This window comes from Lagopus muta, chromosome 10, assembly GCF_023343835.1.
Source record: "Lagopus muta isolate bLagMut1 chromosome 10, bLagMut1 primary, whole genome shotgun sequence".
Lineage (NCBI taxonomy): Eukaryota > Metazoa > Chordata > Aves > Galliformes > Phasianidae > Lagopus > Lagopus muta.
This window is the reverse complement of record NC_064442.1, coordinates 10,377,643-10,393,631: the sequence shown is the minus strand read 5'-3', so window position 1 is coordinate 10,393,631 and position 15,989 is coordinate 10,377,643. Positions and strand designations below refer to the sequence as shown.

General features: G+C 39.4%; 1 long non-coding RNA gene across 6 annotated transcripts in view; it reads right to left on the bottom strand.

Annotated features, from left to right (window-relative positions):
* The window catches only part of LOC125698415 (uncharacterized), a 124,131-nt gene that overhangs the window by 68,877 nt on the left and 39,265 nt on the right, over positions 1-15,989 (bottom strand). For all 6 annotated transcript variants that reach the window (XR_007379180.1, XR_007379175.1, XR_007379177.1 and 3 more), the window contains one exon: positions 4,107-4,224. This is a non-coding gene — a long non-coding RNA (uncharacterized LOC125698415). The remainder of the gene's footprint in view (positions 1-4,106; positions 4,225-15,989) is intronic.

Here is a 15,989-nt window from a genome sequence, read left to right as displayed (position 1 = left end):
TTACTTCGCAGTCAGAATCAGTCCAATACAACAAAACAATTACTCACTGCAGTCCTTCAGAAGTTGTTGGGTTTTTGTTACTAATCACCAAGAATGTATGAAATCCAAAGATATACACTAATAGCTTGCTGAGCACATCGGCTGTAGAAAATCGGGCAAGCATATCCGAGCAAACATGACACAGAAACCAAACAAGAGAACTACAAGTCGTGCCAAGGTGCCATTTTTACAAAGTGACTTTAAAAAAAAAAAGAGACAAGTTAATATCCCAACATGGGACAATATAGCTATGTTAAAAACACTTGCCATTAACAGCCATCTGTTCTCTGCAATTTGGGGGTAATTTTTATGTTCAACTGACAGCTTTGCATCGCCTTTTCTCTTTCATGAAGGATTCTCTCTGCCCCTAGTGTAACAAGCCCCTGAGAAGCAGGATCTGCCCATTACCTTGTGGCTCACAATATGCTGATGCTGCTAACAAACATGTAGCACTCTGTAACAGACTTCCTAACACAAACTGGGCACAAGATTTGGAGGGGAAATATATGTATTATTATTACATATATTATTATGCTAATAATATTCCAGTTCTCTCTAATAATATTCTACTCATGTCAGCACAGCCTGTAAAAAAATCAAGAGCCAAAATGTGCTGGCTGCCCTTGACATATTGTGATGGCATGAAAAATCAAGACTGTTTTCTCACCATTCTCTGAGAACAAGGATAGATTTCTACTCAAGCCTTTTGATCAGAATGTCTCTAGTGTCCTTATGCCTTTTCCTCCTGTTTGAACTTGTTTCTTCAGACTATTTAGTAAATACAATTCATGTTCACACCTAAAGTAAAGCTACCTCCTTTTGTTTTGTTATGTGTTAGAAGTCTTAAAATACACACTCCCAACAAACAGCAGGGTTGCACTTCCTTCGCTTGCAATCCTTGCAAAGAACAGTAGCACAAGTGCAGAGAAAACTAGAATTCTATTAACATTCAAATCATATTCTTACCACCATTTCCATTCCTCAGATCTGATATAATTTTAATATACATTAGGAATAAGTCTGGAAAAAGAGAAACTGGAGCAGCTAGAAGTGATTTATTTATTGCTTTTTAGTGCTTCCTTCAATACACAAGAGAGATGGTGGTCAAACACTTCCACTAAATCTAGAGCAGTCCTGTGACTGTAGCCCACCAAGCACCCACCTTGTAAACACAAAGCATATTTGTAGAGTATCTAACAGTAACTACACAGATCGGTCAGAAACTCTGTTTCAGTCCTATCTACAGATACACTCAATTTGAGCCTATTCCATGTTTTAACCAACCAAAAGTGAAGGGGTTGATTTTAGGCTTCATGCACTGGAGAGAGAAAAAAAAAAAAAAGACTATTTCTATAATTACCAGTAAGGCTCAAGTTACAAAGTTATCAAAGTTATCAGTTATCAAAGACGCACCTTGAGTATTGGCTCACGTGGACCCATTTAAAATGAAGCTATCCCAGTGCCTTCTCCTTTCAAAAGCATTTGCCTAAATAATTCTCTCGAGTAGGAATTTGGACTTATGTACATTCTCTAGGTATATTTCTGAGCTGACTGTTAGCTTGCCATGATCTACAAAATGGGATCCATATCATCACACTGGTTTTGTTTCATGCCTTCAACTTCCTTATACCTGGGTGTGATCCAGACCCAGAAGAATAACAGTGGAAAGACGTGCAGTTTTGACTTGAGCAAGCTCCAGATTAGTATCAAGACCTAGTTTTTTTTTCCTCTGTGCCATCCCTGAGCCTTCATACAGGTGACTTAAGAGATTGTTCCAGGAGATAATCCTCCATATAAACCGTGAGCCTGGCGTTCATCAGTTGTGAAGTAGGCACAGTATTTCTGCCTGTCTTGTCACTGAGGAAATGTACAGTTTCACTGCATACCTTAGAGCTCAACTTTTCTTCAGGTAGGACTTGTACTGCCCTGTTAGAACAGCTGTTCCTGTAGCACAATCTTCCACGTCTTACTTCTGAATTGTATTGCAAAAGTACTGCAGTTTTTTTCTGATTCATGACAGCACCACTCCATGAGGTCCCATTTATGAATATTATACTCTCCTAACTCTACGTTTTGCTCATAAGAATCAGCCTACCAAGATTCAATTGTTTCAGCTCTTATTCCCCTGCCCCTTTGCTGGTGGTTCTGCAGTAGCCCTTTTCACACGCTGAGATTATCATCACATCGCTGCCTCTCAGTGTGATATTCTGCAGCTCCCAAATGCTCCTAACCCACATCCATCATTCAGTCCCCATGCCAGCTTCCCTTAACTCCTCCTGTACACAGTCACAAGGTTTCTGATACCCCTGCTTTCAATCTGAGCTCTCCGTTTCCCTTGTGTGGCTGAGCACTCCAGTGGTTCCAATTCACAGGAAAGAGCGCCACTCCTGTAATTGCTCCATTCTCTCACGTGGCAGGTGCTGAACTATGGCATTCTCTGCGTAAGAGCCAAAGGTGGTTTCAGCCCTGGTGCTCTCCCTCTGCAAAGTCATCAGTGCAGCACTGGCTCTGTTGGGCTGCTCCCATCTTTAGTTCTCATCTCCACATTAATGGGCTGAATGCTAATAACCTCCAGCTTGTCTGAAACTCTGTATTACAGTGCTTGGGGTCAGGCAATAAAGGACAAATGGCATCATTCCTATTTCATTCCTTTGTCTCTCCAACTCCAGTTTGTTGCCTTTTGTTTTTTTTTGTTTTTTTTTTTTGTAATTGCTACAGAACTTCTCTAAGATCACCTCTGTCCATCTCATTTTCCTGCCTATCTTGTCTTTCCCAAACATTGCATGTCACTGTTTTATTTACTTTGAAGCATTTTCACTATGAACCAAAGGAAATTTGGCAAAGCCAAAATTCTGTAAATGCAGAATAAATAAGAATGCATGTGTTTTACATTAGACTGCCTTGAATATTTAGTCATCCATTCTAGCAATAAATATATTTTACTTCCTTAAGCTCCTTGCTAACTATCCACTAGGACTGAAGGACTTGCTGCTTACAGTTCTTCTTTTCACTGATGAAAATTACGTATTGTGTTTTGGTGTGTCATTCAGTTCCTGTCTCCCACTCAAATGAGAAACATCAGAAACTGTTTTCGACCAGATTTGCAGTACAGAGTATTTCATATTTGCAGATCCCAAGATGAGGAGTACAGCTGGTATAGGCAAACCATTCCGATTTTGCAAGAAAACCTTATCAGCTAAGCAGTACTTCTGCAGACTGATACAGTGCTGAAGTCCATGAGCACAGACAGAATATCCTCTGCAGTTTCAGGTAGCTGACTTGTGTTTGGCCATTTTCTAGATAGAACTGTAAGCGTACAGATGACTGAATGGGGTTAAAAAGCTAACCTCAACCCACGTCTGCCCTCAGAATTAATCTCAGAGTTTACATGTCTTTTTTTTCCTGAGATTTTCTTACTGTTCTCATCAGCCTCTTCCTGTGGGGCCTGCAGACACGCTGCAGGAAAGAAGCTTGCCAGGATATAAGAGAAATCTCATGAGAAATTCTGTTGTTGGTTCATTTCCAGGAAAATTCTGCAGACTCAAGACACATAAGTAAATTTCTCCAAAGCTGGGAGACAATACCTGTGATATCTCCAACAGCAACTGTGATCACTTCCTGAAGGTTGCTCTTAATAGTCTCATTTTTCAGACCTTAGTTGGATGTGAAAATGTCATTGCCAGGCTGAGCAACAGACACAACAAAAGCTTCATCTAAAATAATGAATTTGTCTTGAATTCTGCAGAGGGTCGAAGAGACTTTTATGCAATTTTTTTTTTTTTTTAATTAGATGAAAAAACCCTTTATTGTTCCTCTTTCCCTTATTTCTTTGGGCATAGGACCTCAATGTTTTGGAGTTCAGCAAAACCAATTTTTCTGCTAGGGCCTGAATCTGCAGATCCACAGACATTTCTTTAGCAACAACATTAACCTTATTCTTTCCTGCATTAGGCAGAAGGCTCTTCTCCTGAGACTGCCCAAGGAAAAACAAGAGCCTCAGGATCTTGCTAAACAAGGAGCACTTCTGCAATACTATCCAAAAAGAAATGGAAAGGACAGAAAGGTACCTGAAAACCAGGAAAGTCTTCCTCTGGACTCAATCGGAAGTGTCTGTTGGCTCACGATCCACAGCTTAGAATGCTCTTACAATAGCAACATACCATCTTCCATCTCACTAAGACACACCTAAAAACAACCAAGAAAAGCCACCAACGTTAAAACGCTCATTAGACAAAATCCCCAGGTATGAACCACAACTCTAGTTTCCCTAATCCTGATACCAAGATAGCATCCATACCCTCAGCTCTGTTATTTTGCCTGACAAATACACACAGGCATCCTCCTCTGAATCCAGCTGAGTCAGGGGTGAGATTACCGCTCACAGCTGCCATTACTGCCCTCCCCATTCTCACTAACTCGATTCAGCTAACATTGTGAAAGACACCTAAGACCAATTAGAAAATACACTGCACACAGTTCTCTCAACTTGATTGAGAACTTCACTGACTGACTTGATCATCATGCAGCGGGGAGTCCAGCACTCTCACTGTGCACTGCATGTGATAAAAACCTCAGCTGAAGCAGTGTGCTTCAGGGAAGACAGATGGAAGAACTCCAATATCTGCTTCTGATCAGAAATGTCAATACCAAAAATACGATATCAATGGAACTCAGGTAGCTCCACAGACAGATGGCACCTAAGGTGGATCAGAAGGTTATTTTGGTTTGGCTGTTTATTTGTTTGGCTTTTTTTAAACTTAAATCCAACCTTGGGCATCCACACTTGTTATAAAATCTGTTTCCAAGTCACACCCATTATCTGTTGCATATGGGTGAGGGGAACGCTTCCCTGTTCAGTATTCTTAAGCCGTTTGCATAAAATACATGCTAAATAATTCAGGAGAATATTTGTAAAAGGCAAAGTCTTCACAAATAATGAAAGCTAAAAACAGGATTCATTGAAAATGTTCCAGAGTTCCCTCACTCTTCTGCTGTTGAGCCTCGAGTACTCTCTTACTGTTATTATTGAAGAAAGAAAGGGAATTTTAGAACACATCCCTTGGACAAACATACCTCAGTATATCACTAAGAATATTTTCTTTTTCTTTTAAATGAAACATTTTCTTTGCCTTTAGTTGATAATTTTTGTCCACCTGCAAGCCACAGCTGCAATCTGTCATTTCACGTTCAGTGATCCTTACACAGATTCCCAGCCACAGTAAAATTAAGGGCTGATCTATCATCCACTGAAGCCAAAGGAAAAAGAACCTCCAGCTTCAGTGATAGAGAACAGAGACAGATAGAAATGGAGAAGTGTTGCCAGCTATTTGCCAACTCACCTTGCCAATTTAAAATATAGTAAGTTTACATTGAAAGTTAATTTTATACTGAATTAAAGATTGAACTCTTCACTCAATCAAAGAAAAGCAGCATATCCAGAACAGCAAAATCACATAAGTTCTAATTTATGAAATATAAGCTGGTGTGGCCAAAGAGTTTCCTGAATAAAGATAAATGCATCAGTGTTTTAAGTACTTTGGGCTTTTTTTAAATGACTTTTTGTTATCCCACTAGAAGCCAACAATTGAGTTCACCAGGTCAGAGGACCATCTACATTGCTGATCTAACCCCAACTACTCTAGCCCACATCCATAACAACATTCTTCCAGAACTGAGTACAGTTTGTGTGCTATTCCAGGTGAGAAATTCATCCCTGCACCCCAGGCTCCCATTCTTGGATGCCTCTTTGTAAGCTGGATATTTGCAAATTGGAGTACTCACATTTCAACAATAAAGCTCCTGGAGATAATTTGATTTTGCACTGCCAGCCAGCACTTCATTGCTAATACTTAAGATGCATTACGTATTTCTCTGAGAGAATTAGCACTCAGATAATTAACTCTTCTGGGTGCTGAGTTTATGCTGTTCAGTGAAAACACACTGCACCCACAGAGACATGTTTGTATAGAGGCAAATCTAATCTCTAAATCTCTTATGTGGTCAGTAAATTAAAATCTAGGTTGCAGCAATTAAATGGATTCCCTTTTCCTCGCTTTTTTCTTCTTTTTGGCACATGCTTGCAAAATAGTTCACATACAATCACTCAATGGCTGGAAAGTAGGCTTGGCAGAAGGAGCCAGCTCAGCGTGACTCCAGTCAAGACAAACAGCTGAATTATTGTGACGTTCGTAAACAGGTAATTAGTTTTGCATGTCATTGTTCACCGCCTCAAGCTCATTACTCAAGTCTTACAACACTCTCTTTAAAAATTCAGACCTGTTTGACCTGCTACCAGCAATAGTGCATTTCAAGCATCCATGGATAAAGTGCAATCTTGTCAAACTGAAGACACCTGCTCCCAGCAGGAGCCCTGCTTATGAACTGCCAAGTCTTTTGTTACAGTGCCTCAAGAGGGAATAATCTTTCCGTCTGGAATAACCAGCACCAACTTGGCTGCAGTCTTTAAATATTTACTGCCACACAAAATACATATAGGTATAGAAGCAGGAGATGCACAAATGCAAAAAGACAGGAGACCACTTCAGATAACTTCTGCTCTTTGCCACACAGGCTTTTGAAATTCATTTTCTTTGGAAAGTGGCTCCTCGCAAATTTCATCGCTTTAATCTTTGATACCAGGTCTGTCAGAGGGAAGGTCACTTCCCTGTATGGGGATGCATATAACTTGTTTCACAGGTGACAAAATAAGCTGTGCTTTCCTTTCCATTACTGTCATGCTCTAATTTCCTCCTGTTACTGAGCAAGGAGTGGATAATTTGTGTTATGGGTTAATCAGGCTCTGCCCTTGTTTCCTCCTTAAGCCCCCACTGCAGCACAGCTCCACACACAGCATGGCACTGCTTCAGGTTCTGCTTGGCACACTGCTGCTTAAAGCTGCTCCTACTGCCTTCTTCACCAGCAGCACGGGGAAGGTGGATACTCTTGCTCAGGGTTTTGCCTGACACTATTTCTTCAACAATGCATGCTCTTGGACAGCAGGCTGTTTATCTCAGTTTACCTCTAGATTAACAGTTGCCCTTAATCCTTTTTGTTGTGGGGAAAAAAAAAAAAGCGAAGGACAAGCACTCAGGTAATTCCTTCCTTCTCATATTTATTTTGTGAGAGTGCAAATGGTAATTTAACCTAATTATTTTTTAGTACTCTGATCATTAAAGATCCAGTAAAAGAAAGTGTATGTCTTGGGTGAAGGTATCATAGAACTCAGCATTTCTTTCTGCAGCATCTTCTGCAAGGGCAATGCACAGCCCAGTCATGGGCTCAGTGCCCCTCAGACTCCCACAGGTGGTTTAATTCAACAACATTTCTTGCTGTCTTCACTACCCTTAAGAGATTTCATTGAGCAAAGTCCATTTTGTGATACTTAATCATATATATGCAAATGTTACATTTAGAATTTGGAGCTCATTGTGAGCTTATTTTTCTTGAGCAGTTATTTTAAAATGTGCTTTAAATCAATTTTGCAGTGAACATGGGGTATGTTTCAGCAACAACCATTTTTCTCCTGATTAGTAAATTACTGTTGTTTCCAATGTTTCATTCTAACTACTACTTGCTCAGAGTCACAGGAAAACAAAGCACTTAGTCAAGACAAACTTCCCTTTATTTCCATCTCAGCAAAGAGAGGTCTAGATTACTTTTAGAAAAACAGTTTTCAGCTGACAAAGTGAAAAATGTTGCATAACAGCAAACTTATAACACAGTAAGAAAGTTTTAATAGAAGGATTACCACTTTCTGTTGTAACTAGTTTAAAAGTCCTTTAAGAGTTTCTGTTAAGAGCAGAAGATTATGTTTGCAGTATATATGTAATTTCTATTGGCTGGATGTGTAATAATTTATGAAAGTTGTGACAACACAGAGCTTTAATACAGATTAAACCACACAGAGGGAGGAAAATAGAGCACTGTGCCACTCTGCTACACAGAATACCAATCCTAGGATCATTTAGATTTTTAAAACAATTCAGTTTAGAAATATAAATTGTGTTTTCCCAACCAATGGAAAAATCTGTCTCAAGCACATATTTTTCTGGGTAGCTATGCATTACTTCTATCTCATTACGTGATGTTATCTGTATTTCAGATTCCATTTGTACAGGCTTAGGAAGACACAAGCAAATCATTCATATCATCCTCATCCAGAGACGATAAATATCCTTAATGTTATATCATTTTGTATTCAGCATTGGTTATGTATCTTCAAACTTATCGGAATTCTACCTGTATGCATTTCTATTCACAAAGCTGGGCAATCATCATGCAAGTCTTAGAGTATGACAAAGGTTTTAGCTTCCTAGTTCACAGCAAGTGTCCAAAATAGCTTCCAACAGTCAATACAGAAGAGCTGTGATTCTACCAGGGCACTGAATGCAAAAACGAAGCAAGGGCTGGCCTAGTGGACAGCTGGATAAAACCTCTCTTCGATAGCAGATAGTTCTCATCTACCAGCCTGATAAATACTGGAAAAGAAAGCGTTTTCATGTAGGATCTGTATTTAGACACCAGCTGGAAGATAATCTAAGTCTGGTTTTCATCTGGTCAGGAATTTTGGTGTCCACAAGATCAGTGAGCAGATTATCAATGAACTGATGGCAAGTAAAACAGAAGCTGTGATAAAGGCTTCATAGCTGTACACCTATGGATACGTGTCTGAAATGTACATGTAAGCACATAAAACCTCTGGATCTGCTTTTTGCATTTGCAGTGTCTACATTTTAATTAACATCAACTGTAAGCGTATGGTAGACTAGGCATAATAACAGTAATTAAGACCTTGGCCTATTAAAATACATCAGACACATAAGCACAAAGGCAAAATCCAATTTGGAGAAATATATGGAGCATTCAAAGGTCAGTACTGAGATTTTATCTGGGACAACTAAATAAACGGGCAAATTCAACCCTATTTAACAATAAGTGTTTTTCTTGAGATCTCAAGAGTATTTCCAATTATTCACAACTGACTAGCCATGCAGTCCTTTCACAGAACTATAAACAAGTCACCACAATATACCAAGTTTGACAAAACTGTCCAACAGCCCATTAGCTGTACAACTGTGCTAAATAGCCAGAGACAAGTCTAAATCTGCCAGAACCAGTGTCTCTCGAGTCTGCCGGGGGATAGATACTTGAACTGCAGGAATATCCATTTGCAGCTTGCCACCATCTGGATCTTGTGAACTAAACAGTGAAGTGATGAGCTGGCACGCTCCAGCTCAGTAACAGCCCTTCAGTCCTTAAGAAACACAAACACAGCAAACAAGGAAGGGACATAGCAGGGCAGCAGCCCTATTGATGCTGTAACTCATACAAAGCGTGTTTTGAAAAGTCACAATTTCTAAATTCCAGTGAATCCTTTAAAAGGTCATCAAATTTGTTGGATAGTCCCTACTTCTAAATATATATATATATATATATATATTTTTTTTTGTGAATAAGAGAAAAAACCAGCCCACAGCACTGATTTCTGGAAGAAAATTTAAATACAGCATACGTTGAGTTCAAGCCCTTTATGAGAATGGAAAAACAGGGACACAATCACCATAGTCTGTATTAATATTATCATACAAGTTTGTTTGTTTTATAACTAAATCTGCCTTAGAATATTTTTAGCTGTGCACTTGCTGCTTTACTATTGTGAAGATAGGGAGATAAGTGTAGCCTCAGTTCTTTCATATGTGTTGGGTACAAATGCTTCTACAGTTCACTAAGTCACAGTTCTCCAAAGTTTGTCCAATTTTCTAACATGCCTACAGAAAACTGGCACGCAGAATATCAGCTTGAGTTTATGTTGCAGCAACAAGACACACTGACTTTGAGTCAGCAAATTGGTTTTGTTGTATCTGAAGCAAAATAACACATAATTGATTACAATTCTCACATCGAAGGCTCCCCAGTGGCCTTCAAACCATCAGAGAAGCAGCTATTTCATCATGAGCAGGATTAAAGTACTTTGGTGAAATCAACTTATTTCTACTTATCTCCTGAAAAAGCAAAGCAGTCAGCCTCCTTTGAGACTCTACACTTGACCTGACAATAACAAAACAAGAAATCCCTCCAGCGCAGACCTGAAGTTTGTTCTCAAGCCATCCGACAAGTCCTACATAGTCTCTCCAGAGTTGAATGCTATCAAATAGCATTCCTCATATCTGCTGTGGAGGAGACATACATAAAAATGAGAGGCAGATGCAAATTCAGGTTATTATCTGTAGGAATATCATTCCCAGGTTTACTTCCTTGAGTATTACAGGGCTTAAGAACCATCTTTAGAGTTCTGGAGGTGTATCTGCATTTGCATTCACTAGTCACTTACAGACTGGGACTACTGAGCATTCTTTAAACACTCAAATTCATTAACCATTTCTGTCATGATACCTTTGTGTAGCACTTTAGTAAAACCTCACATTCAAAGTCACTTAGAACCAAGTTCCTGATAAATCCACAGGACTTCAAACATCTAAAGAGGCCACAGCCTTAAGAAGGGCCATGCTTCTGTTCCAGATGACAGGCACTTACACAATGGCTGGTAGCTATAGATTAATCCTTTTCCTGACTTCAAGAAGCATTTCATTGTTTATTGGCAAAAGCTTAGCAGTGATTGAAAGGAACAGATACTGCCCCTTAGGGCCTCCGCCTTCCTCTAAAGGCATATTATCAATTTCTTTAATTATCACAACGACAGGAAAACTTGGTGAAATATTTAAAAGAGGGAGGGAAGAAAATGTGTTGATGTTCATCTAGGACCACTTGAAAACAGATTATTCTGAAGACGGAAGGGGGAATCATTGGATATTTAAATAATTAATTTCAACAAATCCATTAAACAGGAATCGGTGTAACATTCTGACTGATTCAGCACAACGAGCTTTCACTGATCAGCTTCCGAACTGCTGTTTCCAAATTACCGCCTGCAGAAACATTAGCATGGCACAGAGCAAGTCACTAGTCAGTCACGTGCCTCTTGTACCAGGCAGAGGGCTGAAATACAAGCAGTGTGGTGGCAGGCTACCTACAATAATTGGATAAAAATCATGCAAACAAACACAGAACAATCATTTCCGCCTCTATCAGTGGTTTCACTGCCTCTAAAATGCTAACCCTGGACATATGCTTCAGGTAGTTAAGATTCACAGCAAATCCTCTAAAATATTGCTGAGCACTAATAGGCTTCTGTAGTTGAAAGAATAATTTCAAGATTCAGTGTTTTCTGGAAGACACCAATACTAGAAGCAGTAGCCTGGTTAAGACTGCTCTTACCAGTGTCTTTATCAAAGCAGCAACGCAGGATGAGAAGCAGCTTTTGCTCGTTCAGATCAGCTACATCAATTCTCTGCTGCAGAGAGCAGGATTCTTTGAAACCAGACAGCTGCACAAGGTCAAATGCAAAAGAGACTGCTACTTAAAAACTTGTCAACTTTTCTTCATGCTTGATTTTATTTATTAAGATGAAATATAACTGTAAAACACGCACACATCTTTGAAATGCAAGTGTATAGCCATGCACTGCAATTCCAGCTCAGTCAAGCTCAGTAGGGTTAGAAAAGAGAACACCTTCCAAAGACATTGCTGCTGCAAATGCTCTGCACAGTCTGGTAAGCAGCACTTTTTGTCAATGATGTAACAGTTTAAAATGCATGGGTTTTGTGATGTTATGCTGACAAACAGGCAGTTGTGATTCTTTTATATGAAACATTATTAAACCTGCATCCCAGCAAATTGCTTGCTCCTGAAGTTGCAATTTTTCACACAAACCATAAAGGCACTGCTGGACCCTTAAGTCCAGACCCCTGTTCACTTGATACATTATGTGGGAAAAGAAGCTGCAGCTCCAATTCCCTGCCAGTTTCTGATGATTACATCCTCTCCCACTACATCTCCCCGTATTTTAACACTGCAGATTTCCATTTTCAATCACATTGTTTTGTTTCACTGATTTGCCAAGCAGTACCCCTAACTTGACAGAGCTGCTATAATCTATACATAATTTGCATATTGATTCCTGCAGTACTTTGAGATCCTTCAGATAGAAAGTTACCACAATACACGATTCTCTCATTTGTCTTTAAGGTAACCTTTAAAAGCAATAGAATTCAATTCAGCCCAGATGTTTATCCAAACTGTTGTAAATCTCTGGTGTCTAGAGATCCGGAAGGAACAGGTTTTTTGAGAGACTTTCAGCACTGCGTACTTAATACCAATTCAGACAAACTACCATATCATCCTGTCACTGTAATCACATGGGATGCTAATAACATCTACTATTTCTGTAGAGCTTTATAAAGATGAATCACCACAACAAAGTCCTTTGCAGCATTATTCCCGTTTTATTACTGAGGAAAAGAGGGTGTCTGATACTTTGTTATACCCTTAAGTGACCTGTTCCTTCCATATAAAAATAAAAAGTAAAACATGGAGATGAAAGATTCAGAATCTATTACTGTAACTTCCCCAGCTTTTGTTTGGCTAAATGCTGTTTAAATATTTACATCCCACAAATTCTTTTATCATCGTAGCTCACTGTTAAAAAAGCAGGCCACTGAATAAGCAAAGTGACACTGCTCTGAGCTGAGACTTAGCAGCCATATTTCACTTTACTGCACTTTCAATCATGAGAGAAAATGCAGCTGAATGCAAAAACACAGAAACACCATTGTTCACTATTTCCTCATACAGTTTTGAATGTGTGATCCTATCATTTAAACAGGGCATCAACTCCTTCAAATCAAAACAATCCCCTAAAGAAAAATAACAGTGTTCATTGTGCCTGTATCACAGACTGTAGTATAATCTGTGATTTGATCAAGGGAAATACTTCCTAGTTCCTGGTCTCCAGGAAAGTTCAGTGGTGCTGGAAAATAGGGGAGTTGGTTTTTTTCCATTTTACTTTTGTAAGGGAGGTTTCGAAGGGAGATTTTGGAGCTTTTTGAGTTCACTGCCAAAATCCCAGCCTTCATGACTAACACCATGGGCACTAGGTAACCTTGGGGAAAGCACTGCATGGAAAGCGTTTGCATCTCCACCAGAGCTCCTAAAGACTTGAAACCAAGAGATGCTGTGGTAACTTCACTATCATAGAAGCCAGGAAGAAAAACAACAAGGAAAACATCCAAAGTCTTGACCTCACTTCCAACTGAACATGCATCATATAAACCTAACAGTATACAACCCCAAAGAATTTCTATTGTAAAAATGAGTGGAATTAACTGAGGGCATGTTTGACTCGACTGCACATTCAGCAGCCACCTAAGGAAAAATCTGCCACCATTTTACTTCCAGCCCCTAAGAATCACAAACTAGGACTTAACCTGAAATACTTCACTATTAGTTACTTGCTAATTACACTCCACATTGTGAAAGATGCCAAACATCTCCCTGTTGACAAAGCGTCATTTCCAACCAATTTCTGATTTGATTAACCACCCATGATTATCACTGATGATTTAGGACTTTGGCAAAAAGCTCTTCAGTCAAGACCATTTTGAGATTTCACCTTCTGGAATAAATTCATTTACAAGAAATGGACCTCAATGCTACAGTTCTGTCCCTTACAGCAAAGCATAGAGGCACCAAAAAAGACTTCATTTGTTCTGTGGTTGGACAGAAAAGTTAGTATCACGTGCTGTACACAGATCAAAAGAGGCTGCATGTTCAAATGGATTTTAAGAAGAAATCTTAACTCTGAATTCAGTTGATTGATAAATAAATCACTGAACATGGCATTCCATCATGCCACATTCAAGAAAAAAAAACATTAGATATAATTTGAAAAGCAAGCAACATGAGGTTTTCTATTTAAAATATTTCCACTATGTTTTAGTAGCAACTTTGAGACCAAAACCACAGCAAAAACAGAATATCTTCAGCTTCATCAGAGGGCCTTGCCCATTCTCACATCTCTAGTCACAGCAAGAACAGGTTTTATTCCCCCTTAACTTGAATTTGCGGAAGATGGGCTTTATCATTCCCACAATGGCACTCAGAAAATCCAGCTGCATCATCTGTTGAATGCACACAGATTTCCCTATATATAATTAGAAAAGAAAGCCTAGGTGAATTTGAGATGTCAGAAGAGTAGCAGAAACAACAAGGTGATAGGATGGATCACTCTGTGAATGAACTGACAGAATTCCATGATACAGTGACTTAGAGCAGCAAAGGACTACATTCCATCAAGCAGTCTGGTCTAGGCACTCCTACCTTGTGCCCCTGTGATAAAGCCTTGGTGATAGAACAAGTTACAGGAGGGGACTGAACAGGGCAGGGAGAGGAAGAGCACAACACTTTTCAGTACTCTGATCCCCAAACCTTCATTCTTTTCATCACAGAACTGTCACATCTTCTGCTCTCTACTGATTGCACATAACAGAAAGGAACTAGACATGAACAGTGACTTTCAAATAACCACAGCTAGTAACTGTAGTCATCCTTCAAGACTTATCTTCTGCATGCATGCAGACTGCTGTGCCAGGAGGGTGCTGAGAGCTTTGAATAATCAAGATAGCAATGGTAAAGATAAGCTCTGCAGATTCTTCAGTTCTAGCAGAAAATAATGAAGGATTTTCCTTGGTAAAGGTAAATTAAGAATTAATCCATAGTTTTGTTTTGTCTTTCTGGCCTGAATCTGGACATCATTCATGCACACATTGAACAGATGCATCACTGCAATATTACTATGAAACCAAATACAAAGGTGGAGAACCAGGCTCTCCAACTTCATTTTTGTTAGGAAGTCATTAAGACACCCAAAGAAACCAGCTTCCAGCAATTGCACTAACACAAACAGGGCAGTCTCATCCTGGCAGACACATTTACAATCCCTTCCCACCAAACAGGAAACCTCTCAGTTTTTCTGCTCTGGAAAGGACACCAACAGTCCTCGTACCAGTGAACCAGGGAGAAGTGGGGAGAGTGGGGATAGAAAGTCTTGTAAACAAAACAGAGCAAACAGAGCAAACCCTCAAATGCTGCATATGGTATTGTTTAAACTTTGATGTCAATTATTTGTGGCAGAACACATCCCCACACGTAGCCTACTTTCTAGGCACAACACTAAAACTGGCCAGGGGTATTATTTCAATTTCTAGAGAGCACAGTTGATATAGATGAGAGTCAGTGCTGTTAGCAGAGGAGACAGCAGCACTGACCCACACATTTTAACAAGGATATGTGCACACAGAATAATTCTAGTAATTCAGATCAAAGTAGCATGCACAAGAGGTGCAGGATTGGGCAGATGATGGTAATTGAACATGAAAACTACAGCAGTAGGTTTTCATAGTGTGTTTGAAGACATTAGAATAAGCGGTTTAACTACATGGATGGTGAGGGAACTTCTACTTCAGCCACCTTCCTGGGGATTCTACAGTCCATGTCGAAGCCAAATCTCAAACCTGTTACAGCCTAGATTGAAATGCATCAGACAAAATTGAGTTACACAAGACAAAAAAGTCTCTGCATAATTAGTTTTTTGTCGTGTATTAATAAGATTCCCAGCAAGCTTCAGTGAGTCCACTTTAGAAGTCAGTCCACTGAGCTATCAGATGGCTCTAGCCACTCTACTGCACGCAAATGCACTTCCATCCTTCAGCCAAGTCCCTCCAATGGCCAGAGTCCCAGGAAAAGGCATTTGAGTGATGTATAAAAGAATCACTGCACTACAGATTAGCTGGAAGAGGAAGAAAAGGTACATGACTGACTTCATATTTCTATGTGAACTCTGAAGGAAGAAAAATATCTTTGGTTGGGTCTAGAGTTGCAATTTATTTCAGGAAAACATTCAGAATTCCACAGGCATCCTAGAAGTCACACAGTACCTTTAGTTGATCACATTTTGGTGCAAAATAAAAGCATTGTCACTGAAGTTTCACAGACAAACCAAGATATTTAAAAAAAACCTTGTACAAAAAGTATCAATTATTATACAGTCTTCCGAT